General features: G+C 34.5%; 1 protein-coding gene and 1 pseudogene across 1 annotated transcript in view; one reads left to right on the top strand and one right to left on the bottom strand.

Moving 5' to 3' along the window:
* TXNL4B (thioredoxin like 4B) overlaps positions 1 to 13,103 on the top strand; it is a 523,365-nt gene that overhangs the window by 16,462 nt on the left and 493,800 nt on the right. The window lies entirely within an intron of this gene.
* On the bottom strand, positions 7,386 to 8,023 carry LOC102729032 (protein mago nashi homolog pseudogene; annotated as a pseudogene).

Raw genomic sequence — 13,103 nt, 5'->3', positions numbered from 1 at the left:
TTGAGTCTTTTCTCTTTTTTCTTAGTTAATGTAGTTAGAGCATTGCATATTTTGTTTGTTTGTTTGTTTGTTTTAAACTGGTCATTACTTTCAGTGTTATCTTATTGTTTATTCTGGCCTTTTGCTGCATCCCATAGGTTTTAGAGTATTGTGCTTTCTTTTCCTTTTGAGACATTTTCATTTGCCATTTGATTTCTTATTTGGCCCATTACTTGTACAGTAGTGTGTTGTTTAATATTTATATATTAAATATACTAAATATTTATAAAAAATAAAAAATAAATTTAAAAAATCATTTGAACATACATATATATATATGTCTGGGCTTATTTCTGGGCCCAATATTCAATTCCATTGGTCTGTATTCAAGCCCGCCGTCTTTATGCCAGTACCACCCTGTTTTCTCCCTGTTTTGATAACTGTAGCTTTAAAAAAAAAAAAGAGAGAGAGAGAGATTTATTTATTAGAGAGAGCAGTGGGAAGGGGCAGGGGGATAGGGAGAGAGGGAGAGAATCTCAAGCAGACTCCCCACTTAGTACAGAGCCTGATGTGGGGCTTGATATCATGACTTAGGTGAAATCAAGAGTCGGAGGCTTACGCAACAGAGCCACCCAGGTGCCCCGATTGCTGTAGCTTTGTAGTAAGTTTGGAAATCAGGAAGTGTGAGTCCTCCAGCTTTGTTTTCCTTTTTCAAGATTGTTTTGGCTATTTGAGGTCCATTGAGATTCTATATAAATTTTAGGATGAGTTTTTTTTTTTTTCTGCCAAAAACATCACTGGGATTTTGATAGGAATTGCAGATTTGATTCAGATTGCCCTGAATCTGTAGATCACTTTGGGTAGTATTGACATCTCAACAGTATTAAGTCTTCCAATCAATGAGCATGAGATGTGTTTTCATTCATTTGTATTTTCTTTAATTTCTTTCAGCATTGTTTTGTAGTTTTCATTGTACAAGTTTTTCACCTTCTTGGTTAATTCCTAAGTGTTTTATTCTTTTTGATGCTATTGTAAATGAAATTGTGCTCATAATTTCCTTTTTAGATTGTTCATTGTTAGTGTATAGATGTAACTAACTTTGTGTGTTGACTTTGTATCCTATTTCCTGGCTGAGTTCATTTATTAGTTCTAAAATTTTTTGTGGCATCTGTAAGGTTTTCTACATAAAAGATTACATCATATGTGAACAGAGATAATTTTATGTATTTTCCAATTGGGATGTCTTTTATTTTTCTTGCCTAAATAATCTAGCTAACATCAATTTGTTTTACTTCATTTTGACCTTCATTTAAAAGTATGTGCTATTTTGTGTCTTGTTTCTTTTACTTAAAATAACACATGATGCCATTTATGTTGTGCAAGGCCATTTTTATTCTTTTTCGTTGTGTGCAATATTGTACTGTACGAATATACTATAATATATAGTTCTCTTGTTCATGCACATTGAGTTTGTCTATCAAGCTATGAATATTCTTGTACATGTCATTCTAGAGACATACAGTCATGTCTTTTTTCTGTGTGTATATGTATGTATATCTGTATGTGTCTGTTTGTCTGTCTAGGAAAAGAATTCCTGGGTCATACAGCGGCATGTGTTTAGGTTTAGTAGAAATTGCCAGCGTTTTCTAAAGTGGTTGTACCAATTTATAGTCCCACCTGATTGTAGAAGAGCTTTAGTTGTTCCCCATCTTTCCCCACACTTGGTATTGTCTTTAATTTTGACAGTTTCGTTTAGTGTGGCAGGTTATATTTCCCCTTTCATTAAGGGCTTTGCTGGATAGTTCTAAAATTACCATGTGGGAGACCCTTTTTATTTTGTTATAATTTTCTACTTCTATTTTATGGGATCAGAGAATACTATTTATATTGTTTCTACTTTATGGAACATATTGAAGTTTTCTTTGAGACTTATAATATTTGGTCAATGTTTGTGAATGTTTCATGTACACTTGGAAAGTATTTGTTATGGGAGTTTAAAAATCTAGATATTGATACAGCTTTGTTTAGTTGATGACTTCCATGGTTGTTTTTTTTTTTAATTTTTTGTACATTTGTCTTGTACTGAGTTTTGATGTCTTCTGTTTGGTTTCTTTCTTACATTTTTATTTCTCTTGGATTCATGTTATCAAAGTAGTTGTCATGTTATTTGGTGTGTAGATATTCATAACTATTATATTGAACGTGGTCTTTAGGTCATAAAATGTTGCTTTTTTAGTGTGTAATGTTTTTTGGTCTCAGTTCTGCCATGTCTAATATCGGAATTACAACACCTGCTTATTGTTTTCATTTGCCTTGAAGACATTTGTCCCTTATATTTTTACTTTTTGGATCTCTTTATTTTAGATGAGTTTCTGCAATATATTGAAGAGCTTAATTTTATTCTGTGAGTTAATTTGAAAGTATCTTATTTAAAAATAGGTAAGGTAAGTCTTTATGTGTGGTCTCTATACTAACACATCATAATATTATATGTATTATATTTTCTCTCTTTTTATGTAGTATATTTTTTATTGCACCCCCTTCTTGTATTTTCTTTGGTATTTTAGAAGGTTTGTATTTTTGTTCCAGTGGTTATTTTATACTACTATTTATAATGCCCTTAATTCATTCACCCTCTTTTTGCTTACTCTGGATTTCATTGTTTTGTCAGTTTAAATAACATAACTTGGTTCCTACCATCCTAATATCTTTCTTTGTATGTTGCTGCTCAGTAGTCTGATACCAGTTTGATTTTGCTTCCTTTGTAAATGATCTCAGATTTTTTTCTTATCTTTTTAATTAACCAAAGGAGAGTTCATCCACCCAATGAGCATCAAGCTAATAAAATTCAACACCAAGTTTCTGCAGTGAAGAAAGACAGGCTATTTATGGGTGTGGTGTCACCCAGGAGAACAGGGAGCTAATGTTCAAAAGTCTTGAACTCCCAATGGCTTATAAACAGGTTTTAAGAGGGTGAAAATTCAGGGTAATGGTCTCAGGGTCTTGAATCAAGCTGATTGATTAGAGATTAGAGATTAGCATATTTCTTTCTTTTTTTTTTTTTTTAAAGATTTTTATTTATTTATTTGAGAGAGAGAGAATGAGAGAGAGCAAGCACATGAGAGGGGGGAGGGTCAGAGGGAGAAGCAGACTCCCTGCCGAGCCGGGAGCCCGATGCGGGACTCCATCCAGGGACTCCAGGATCATGACCTGAGCCGAAGGCAGTCGCTTAACCAACTGAGCCACCCAGGCGCCCAATATTTCTTTTCTTGATCATCTTGTTCCTTCTGTCAGCTCCCTATCTGATTTTGTTGTGATGGCTATAGTAGGGTTGTCATTCTGCTTTAGGAGACTGGTTGTTCTGCTTTAGGGGCCTAGAACTTCAAAATACTCTCTGCATATTACGTTCATAAGAGTACAAAGGCAGAAGTTCTATATCCTGGAACTATTACTAAGTTGCAAACTTATTTTTTTCTTGCAAACATGGCACATTATGTTTGTTATCTCAGGTAGAACAGCATCCCACAGACTTTTCAGGAGACAATTTTATGTTATTTCCTAAGGCAATTTTACAGGTTTCTTTAACAGTGACTAAGGGCTATGTGACTCTAGTCAGAAATAACCAGGAGCCATATGTTCTAAATTGTGGGGTGTGTGGGGGTTTGCAATTTTACCTTTAAAGCCCAATTACGTATTGCATATGTCCCATAATAGAGTTTTTGTGTCAATTTCCCAGATCTTTCACAGGTCTTTTTAATATATAGACTCATGTATTCTCTTATTTCTGGTTATCTCTTTTTGTATTCAAGTTTTAAATATTAGCTGTACCATTTTATGTGTGTTGGATCCTCTTTTTCTTTTTCATATATTAACACTTTCTCCCTGATTCTCATTACAATCTTTCTTCATTTTGTTCTTCTGCTATTTTTATCCTTTCATTCAATACCCCTTACTGTATTTTCATTCAATTCCATTTTCTCTTGAATAATTTATAATTTATTCTTCATTTCTAAAATAATTTTGTCTCCTTAATTTTCTTTATTAGACCAGATATCTCTCATTTCATGTCTTCCTAACGTGAAGATTTGGGGCCCATTTCTGTTCTGAATTATTGAATGTTTGATTTGATGATTTCCCCCCAATATTTGTAAATACTGTTTAACAATATATAATTGAGGTTGAGATATTATTATAGTTATCTCTACCTTATGGCCTTTTTTCTTTCTTTCTTTCTTATGGCCTTTTTTTCTTTCTTTCTTTCTTATGGCCTTTTTTTCTTTTCTTTTCTTTTCTTTCTTTCTTTCTTTCTTTCTCTCTCTCTCTCTCTCTCTCTCTCTCTCCCCCTCTCTCCCTCCCCTCCTGTCCCCTCCCCTTCCTTCCTTCCTTGGAGAGAGGCATTCATCAGCTGAAGAGTTTTGGTTCTTATTTTTTGTATTCTTATAAACCTAGTTACAGTTGTTGCCAGCTATTTTATGATCAGTTATGAAATTTAATTTTTCTTGACCAGTGATAATAGTTTAATAGTGAAAATGGTTAGAGGGTTTACAGGGTTTCTTAGTTCAAAAGCAGTCTGTTCTGTTACTATAATGAAGTGCAGTATCTTGAATCTGTGGTGCATTTGTTTTGGAGGGTGACAGGGTTTGACATCCCTCTAATTTTGTGCTTCTATTTTATATCTGTAGGACCATTATTGTTTTCTTCTTTCTCTTTACCACCAAGCATCCAAGAAATACCACTTCTAAGTCTCCCCTAGAAGTGGTGCTTCCCTAACACTGTCACTTCTGTTTCTTGTGATTGCAAACCTCTTCTTTTTGATTCCACAGTAACTAGTGCTCTGATCTAACAGGGCTTAGACCTATTTTAAGGATTTCCCCACTTACTGGTGCTTATTTTATCTGTATTTTGTCACCTTCTCTTCTTTTCTACATAATCTTCATTTATCTGTTTTTAAAGCATGGATTCCATGGGTTATGCTAGTCTTTGTCTCTTAGTTATGCTGTAGATGTGGATTCTGAGGGGTTTTTATATTCACTCCCTTTTTATAGTTTTGTTAAGGTTATGTGGGTATATTGGATTTAGGTGGGGGTTCTTATTTTATGGGAAACTGGGGTCCTTTTCTATTTTTTAACATAATAATCAAAAGATATTTTAAAGTCTACATCTAATAACTCCAGTACCTGTATATCTTGTAGATCTGTTTCTTTTCTTTTAAATTTTATTGTGGTTTTGTCTCTTGATATGCCTAGTAATTGTCAATGGAATTGACAATATTGTCAGATATTAGATGTGTACTTGGAAGATCTGAATGATATTAACTTTCCCCAAAGAGTTTTTTTGTTTTCATTTTGCTTCTGATAGTAGGTAGAGTATAGACAGTTAAACTTAATACAACCTAAGATTGAGCTGATATATAGCTGGATTTCATTCTTCTGATACATTTCTGATTTACCACTAGCATTATCCAACCTCAAAAATATCCCGCCTGGCTTGTGACACTGCTAACAATTCTACTCAGCTTCTTAGCCTCCTGTTTGAGTATTGGCAATGACTTAAGAAAACTGATACTGAAAGCTGAGCTTCCTTCTGTATACTTCTCTTTTGTACTTCTTGGTTGCCTTTGGTAGCTCTCTCATGCCTTTCCATAGTTGTTTTCCGTATTTTACCTAGTTTTTCTAGTTCTTTTTCTTGGGAATGTTAGTCTCATTTAAGATAATCTGCCATATCCTCTCCACTGAGTTTTAAATTTTAACTACTGTGTATTTAATTTGTATAGATGTCTTTTGAGTATTCTAGGTCATTTATTTTTAATTTTTTGTTCTGTGAAATATGTTTACACTTTAAAAATTATTTTAAATATATTAAATGTGTACAATCTATTTTTGACAATTCCAATAAATGAAATCCTCATAGATTCATTTTCTCTTTCATGGTGCCTTCTTTACTTATGTATTTAATAGTTTGTTCCACCAGATAACATTTGTGTTTGCTGCAGTCTGGCTTCTGGGGACACTACCAGTTATGCACCAGTTTATGTTTATTTACGTATTTATTTATATATTTTTGGACCCATTCCGATGATAAGGATTTAGCATGTATATTTACTTGAGTTCCAAGGTTGTGGTTACAGCTCCTTGTGGTTTTATGTTTTCCCTGCTTTGCTCATTGCCACAATAACTTTCCTTATGGTCCCTTACGCCTAGTCTCCTGATCACCTTTACATTGAGGGGGTAACCCTTTGAGTTCCCGGCTTCATGGGAGGAGAGTCTCCTGTTAGACTCTTAGGTGGTGTTCAGGTTTGTCTTCTAACCCTCATACCAAATAAGATCTATAAGATTTTACTTTGGTCAAAATGGTTGACCAAGTATTCTTAAGAGCAAAAGCATATTTAGCACTTGGGATTTCTGAGTTCCACTTTCACTGAAACTTTGAGTTGATAACTTCTTACTATTCTTATCAACTAGGATGCTTTTAAGAAGGTATTTTTTTATATTACCTTGCATTTTTAGTTGTTTTCAGTGATGGGAGTTGGTGTATATACTCTGGTTTTCCATATTGCCTCAAACAAACTTTGATTATAAAATTTGGAAAGCCATTAATAGGAACTTCCTTTTTTGGGGTACCATTTTTTTTCCCACTACAATACCACATATCCATATCCAGACACTCATACTTTTAAAAGGAGACAGTTTCTTCTACTTCTTAAACTTTGCTGTTAGGCAAAAAATTCTGAAATGTATCTGGTATTGTCTGTTAAGTTGAGTTTTCCTTTTTGATACAGGATTGTAATTATTATTGCTAACATTCTTTAGACTCTATGAAGCCCTTAAATAGTTTTCCAAAGGTCAAGATATATGCTACAATCAATTTATCTGGGATATTTCTGTAATTCCCTTACCTCTCCATTTCCTGGGTGGTTAAAAATTTGGTAAATTGATGGAAGTTTTTCATGAATTTGTATACTTATATGTTTAAATTTTCTTTTTAAAAAAAGATTTATTTATTTGAGAGAGAGCAAGCACAAGCAGGGGAAGGGGCAGAGGGAGAGAGAGAATCTCAAGCAGACTCCCTGCTGAGGATGGAGCCCAACACAGGGCTCGATCCCAGGACCCTGAGATCATGACCTTAGCCAAAATCAAGAGTCAGATGCTCAATGGATTGAGCCACCCAGGTGCCCTGTGTTTGTTTTCTAAATAGTTTCAGAGTTTATTTTCTTTCTTTAAGCAGGAATACCCCAAAGACAAGGACCTGTTTTAAGATGATTTTTAAATAGTTTCCTTGTATGAAAGATTATGTAATCACTATTAGTTGATAAAAACAGATATTTTGTGTTAGAGTAATACACAACTTTAATATTCCTTTAGTATTTGGCTTTGTAAATAAATTTGAAAAGTGATCATCTCATAACATTTTTTTTTTGCAATTTTGTTATGTATTTATTAAAGACAGTCATTTATAGTTTATAAAAAAAATATTGTCCTGATATACACAAAAATGTCCTGATAATGGTAATTAAAAACAGGTACTCCCAACCCCCCTTGTGTCCACATCAATTTTCAATCTAGATTGGCTTAATCTTGAAGTGTAATGCAATAAGACTGAAGACCAAACACTTCAGGTCCTGGACAAAATAATAAAATGCTCGTAAGCCTTCTGGATCCTTGGATTGATTGACATCAATAAGAGAACCAATTTTTGATGTTGTGAAAGAAATGTGTTCATCTCCAATGACAATTTCAAGCTCCTGCCGGCCCACTCGGTCAGGGGGTGGCCACAGTGCATCATCCTCTTTGGTAATTTCACTGTCATCAATTATTCTCTTCAGTTCCTCCATTACACTTTTATGTACATAAGCCTCTTTTCTGATCATGACATCATTTTTGTAATTGCTGTTGTTGGCATATCTCAATTTCCCGTCGGGTCGGAACTCAAACTCCAGGAACTCATGGCCGAATTTGCCCTTATGACCCACGTAGTAACGCAGATAAAAGTCACTCTCCATGGTTCACGAGGAGGGTACCAAGCCCAAACTTTACCAGCAAGCCCCACCGCCTCATAACATTTTTTTTAATTGACTTGCTTCTTTCCCCAGAAACTAGCAAAGTAAATAAAACCATCATTCTTTTCTAATCTTCATGAATAATTTCTCACTGGCTCTGGTGAGAGACTGTTTTCAAGGCCATCCTATGGTATCTACAAAGATAAAGTTTAGACCTTGCAGTTTAGGACTCTGTGAAAGCACTTCTAAATTACAGAAGAGAGCTTACCACTTAATCTTTGGATAATTTCAGTTGGGGACTTGAGAATGAAGCAGCTGGGGGGGGAAGATCCCTTATTAGAAGCATAAAACCTACTGACTGTATCTTGGCCAGTGTTCCCTTTTTTCCAGTAAGCTGTCTGCTATACAGAGGTGTATAACCCTAATGGCTTGTTGTATGCCATTAAAAGGTATTGTACACTCATAAAAGAATGACATTTTGATCAATGCTGTTAAAAGAATTACTGTCTTGACACAGAAAAGCTTTCCTGCTGCAAGTTTAAAAATATGCCTTTAAAAGCTTTTTATTGAATACCTTTGCATCCCTCAGAAATGTGCCATTTTGGCATGAGGTTACTCTGAAGTAGTCCACATTGTAACTTAAATGCAAAACCTCCTATTTACCTTTAGAAATAGCAAAGCCAACACAGGTATTTCCCTACCAAATGGAGCTTACTTAAAGACATGGTAGCATCTTAAACCACTATATCTTATCTAAAAAATAGAATTTTTATAAAGAGAAAGCTGAAAACTGAATTATTCCTTTTCGTTTTGTGAGGTATTTTTTTTTCATGCTGTTTTGTTTAAACTTTGTGGTTTTAATTTGCCTTTGAATTTAGGAATCATGCCTTTTCATCCAGTTCAGATAGCTCTTTTCTAATCAACTGGGAATTGGTTCTCTTAAATGGTAATCTGTTGGATGTGGATTTCCACTGTATCTTTTTCTCTTATTATATATATATACACATATATATAAATTTCTTTTTAAGAATTTATTTATTTATTTGACAGAGAGAGAGAGAGAGTACGAGCAGGGGGAGCGGCAGGCAGAGGGAGAGGGAGAAGCAGTCTTCCCGCTGAGCAGGGAGCCTGATGCGGGGCCCGATCCCAGGACTCTGGGATCATGACCTGAGCCGAAGGCAGATGCATAACCGACTGACCACCCAGGCGCCCCCCTTTTATATTTTTGATTAGGAGTGTATGAAAACCATGTCATAATAGACACAGTCTTCCAAAGCTGGCTGTTTCTTCTATATACAATGTTTTACAGATTTTCTAATGTGTCATTGCTATAATTTTAGCTTTATTTCATACTTTGTAAGCCTTCTGCTATTACCTAACTTCTGACTTCATACTATATTTTTCTGACTTGTGAATGGAGCATTTTAAAGTCCAAAACCCTGAAAACCACAGTTTTCTTAAATATGTCACTACAGAATGATTATTTACTTGATAGATTTGAATTTTTGTACTTTTTGAATTTGACTTTTAATCTCAATCTTAAGAACTTTTTACACATTTCAGGGTATTGGGCATATTTTAGCATAGATAGCATCAATTTTTGTATAACATGTTGGCTTTGTCAATCTGTTTTACTTATAAAAGCAAATGTTGTATTATTATCAGTAGTTGTGTTAGTTGTTCTTATTATTCACTACACACTTAATGGCAGAAGATTCATATGTAATATTGATAACACTGAAACTATTATGTGCCATCATATTCTGTGTTGAAGTACTTCCCAGGTTCAAAGAAGTTATATAACTTGATCAAACAACAAGGAAGTTGTGGAGTTGAGACTCCAATATAGGTAGTGTGACTCCCGACTATTGTTGGGATTATGTTATTGTGCAATTCTAACCCTTTTTATAATCTATTTATTTGTTCCAAGTGGTATTATCCCCATTTTACAAGTGAAGAATCTGAAGCTCAGATAGAGTTAAGTACTTTTGCCCACCGACACAGAATAAAGGAGTGACAGAGCTGGCATTTGAAACAAGCTCTGTTGACTTCAAAGTGTATTTTCCACTACATTTTCCTAGTTATTTTTCCTTGGCCTTCTCATCACACCTCTTAATTATTGTTGTGTATTTAAAGATGATTTTTATTAGAAATTTTGAAATAGGAATTCATCTCAAGATTTTCACTTACGATTTGGAGAGAAGCATACTGAAAAGATAATTAGAGTAGGTACTAGGAAGCCTGACTTACTGTACTATCTCTGATTCTGGCCATATAACATTGGACAGGTCACCTTTTTTTTGGGTCTTATTTATAAAATGAGGGCATTAGACTAGATAATTTTAGAGGTTTCCTCGAACTTTAAATCTAATTTGACTCTATTTTGATTTAATGTTTACACTTGTTCTTTTGGCACACATAAAACTTTATCATCTGTATTTTAGCCCTTTAAGTATGATATTTTATTAAAGTTAGGGGGCAAGGAGCTCTGATTTTTATTCTTTACTTGCGCTATTACATCTGATGTTGAAATTCAATAATGGAAAGAAATTCCTTATAAAGAAGTAATCTTATTATAAGAGCACTCTTTCTTTTAAACTGTTAAAGATTCTCATAGTTTTTACAGTCAGAAATAATAATTCTGGAAATCTAAATATTGTAAAGGAAATAAATTATTTTTAGTAGAAAATGTTTCCACCAAAGAAGACAGGAATAGGTGATTGCTACCTTCAAAGCACTTGTAAGTTCTTACTGTACAATAATACTATTAGCAACTATAATAGTAAGTAACATTTATTGATCATTAATTTTAAGCTACTGTGTTGTACCAAGATTTTATATACATTACATCATTTAGTACTCATGAAAACCCTATGAGGTAAGTACAATTATCCCTATTTTACACACTGGGAAATAAAGAATTAATGAGGTTAAGCAGTTTCTCCTAAGGTTACATCATTGGTAAGTGATAAAGCTGGGATTTAGACCTGTAGAGTGCTGCAGATATTTTCCTTGTATTTACAACACAGAATAGTTGTAAGAGGTTACCAATGGTGATACTCATCTATATAGATATGATTTAAGCATAAAATCTTTTAGGAATGAATAGGTCTGATGATTTGTGATGAATGGCAGTTTCCACATTCTCAGATTTGATCACTGCCAGTTATATACTTTATTGATGTAGTTATAAAGCAAGTTAAAGCTCTTGGATAATGTTATAGCACTACTTATTTTCTGAAGAGTTAATAAGTTCATTAGAAGTTTCAGGAAGGCACTCTTTGGAGTTTGGGATGTGGATGGGTGAGTGTTTATGCGTATATGCGTAGATGTACATGCACAAACAAGATGTAGCTGTAGATTAGGGTAACCAACAATCCCAGTTTGCCCAGGCTTGGGTTTCTGGATCATGGAACTTTCATTGCTGTAACTAGGAACCTTGCTAAAACAGGTAACAGGCAAGTATGTATGTATATAGATATATTGTATGGGTAGTGTATATAGGTAGATGTGTATGTGTCTAAAGTACTGGTAGTAGTTAGGCTACAGGGAATTCAGATCTTGCAGAGCATAAAACAGCTCTGAATTCAGTGCCTAGACTGATATTTTTCTGTTTTATTAGCAGAAAGCTCAGTCTCCTGTGTTTTCCCTGTTTCAGATAACCTTTTCTTGTCATCTAAGAAATTAATTTCTTTGTTGGAATCATTGCAAGTAAACTTGATAGCAGGAGTGCTGTTATTGAGGCAGCTTACACAGTGATTTGCTAAGTACAGCCTCTTCATAAAAGGTGAAGCAGAAGTCGATTTATCGATCACCACCAGGATGTCAGTAACCCGTTGAACTACCTGATTTTTCCCCCATTTTCATAAAACCCACTATTTTTATTTCTCCTTGTTCAATTGCATTTAGTTGTTTATTTGGAAACACTTTTTTTACTTGTATTTGCAGATGATGTAAACATTTTTTTGTGTATATTTGCTTTTTTCTGGAATAGAATTGGAACTGTCTAAAAAACTGTTATTAGGTTAAGCCACACGAAATCACCAAGATTTAACTGTTTTTGACCTATAGCAATGGCAATTTCATATAGCTCAACTAATAGTTAATTCACCATTTGGTTATTTGGAAATATTAGGTTACTAATTTAAATCTAAAGAAGATTCCTGGGATGCCTGGGTGGCTTAGTCAGTTGAGCATCTGCCTTCGGTTCAGGTCATGATCCCCCAGGGTCCTGGGCTCAAGTTCTGCATTGGGCTTCTTGATCTGTGGGGAACCTGCTTCTCCCTCTACCTGTCTCTCCCCCTGCCTGTGCTCTTTCTCTCTCTGATGAATAAATAAATAAAATCTTTTAAAAAAAAAATCTGAAGAAGATTCCTTTGAAATCCTGGTTAATGTTAGAGAGGAACTGTCTTGAACTTTGAGCTGATTATTCTATGCTGCTCATTTGCTAAAAATACATTTTAAAAGACATAACTCTTAAAATGTGGTAAAAAATGAGCAATTATGCCACTAATACCAGACAGGCATAAAAAGATGTATTTTTTTTAAATTTTATTATGTTATGTTAGTCACCATACAATACCTCATTGGTTTTTTCTTTTTTTTTTTTTTTTACCTTTTAAAATAATGGGCTATTCTTTTTTTTTTTATTCTTATGTTAATCCCCATACATTACATCATTAGTTTTAGATGAAGTGTTCCATGATTCATTGTTTGTGCATAACACCCAGCGCTCCATGCAGAATGTGCCCTCCTCAATACCCACCACCAGGCTAACCCATCCTCCCACCCCCCTCCCCCTCTAAAACCCTGTTTGTTTTCCAGAGTCCATCGTCTCTCATGGTTCGTCTACCCCTCCGATTTCCCCCGCTTCATTCTTACCCTCCCGCTACCTTCTTCTTCTTCTTCTTTTTTTTTTTTCTTAACATATATTGCATTATTTGTTTCAGAGGTATAGATCTGAGATTCACCAGTCTTGCACCATTCACAGCGCTTACCAGAGCACATACCCTCCCAAGTGTCTATCACCCAGTCACCCCATCCCTCCCACTCCAGCAACCCTCAGTTTGTTTCCTCCAATTAAAAATTCCTCATATCAGTGAGATCATATGATACATGCCTTTCTCTG

This window comes from Leptonychotes weddellii, chromosome 16 (assembly GCF_054177405.1).
Source record: "Leptonychotes weddellii isolate Sample4059 chromosome 16, ASM5417740v2, whole genome shotgun sequence".
NCBI lineage: Eukaryota > Metazoa > Chordata > Mammalia > Carnivora > Phocidae > Leptonychotes > Leptonychotes weddellii.
This window is presented reverse-complemented; position numbering and strand designations above follow the sequence as displayed.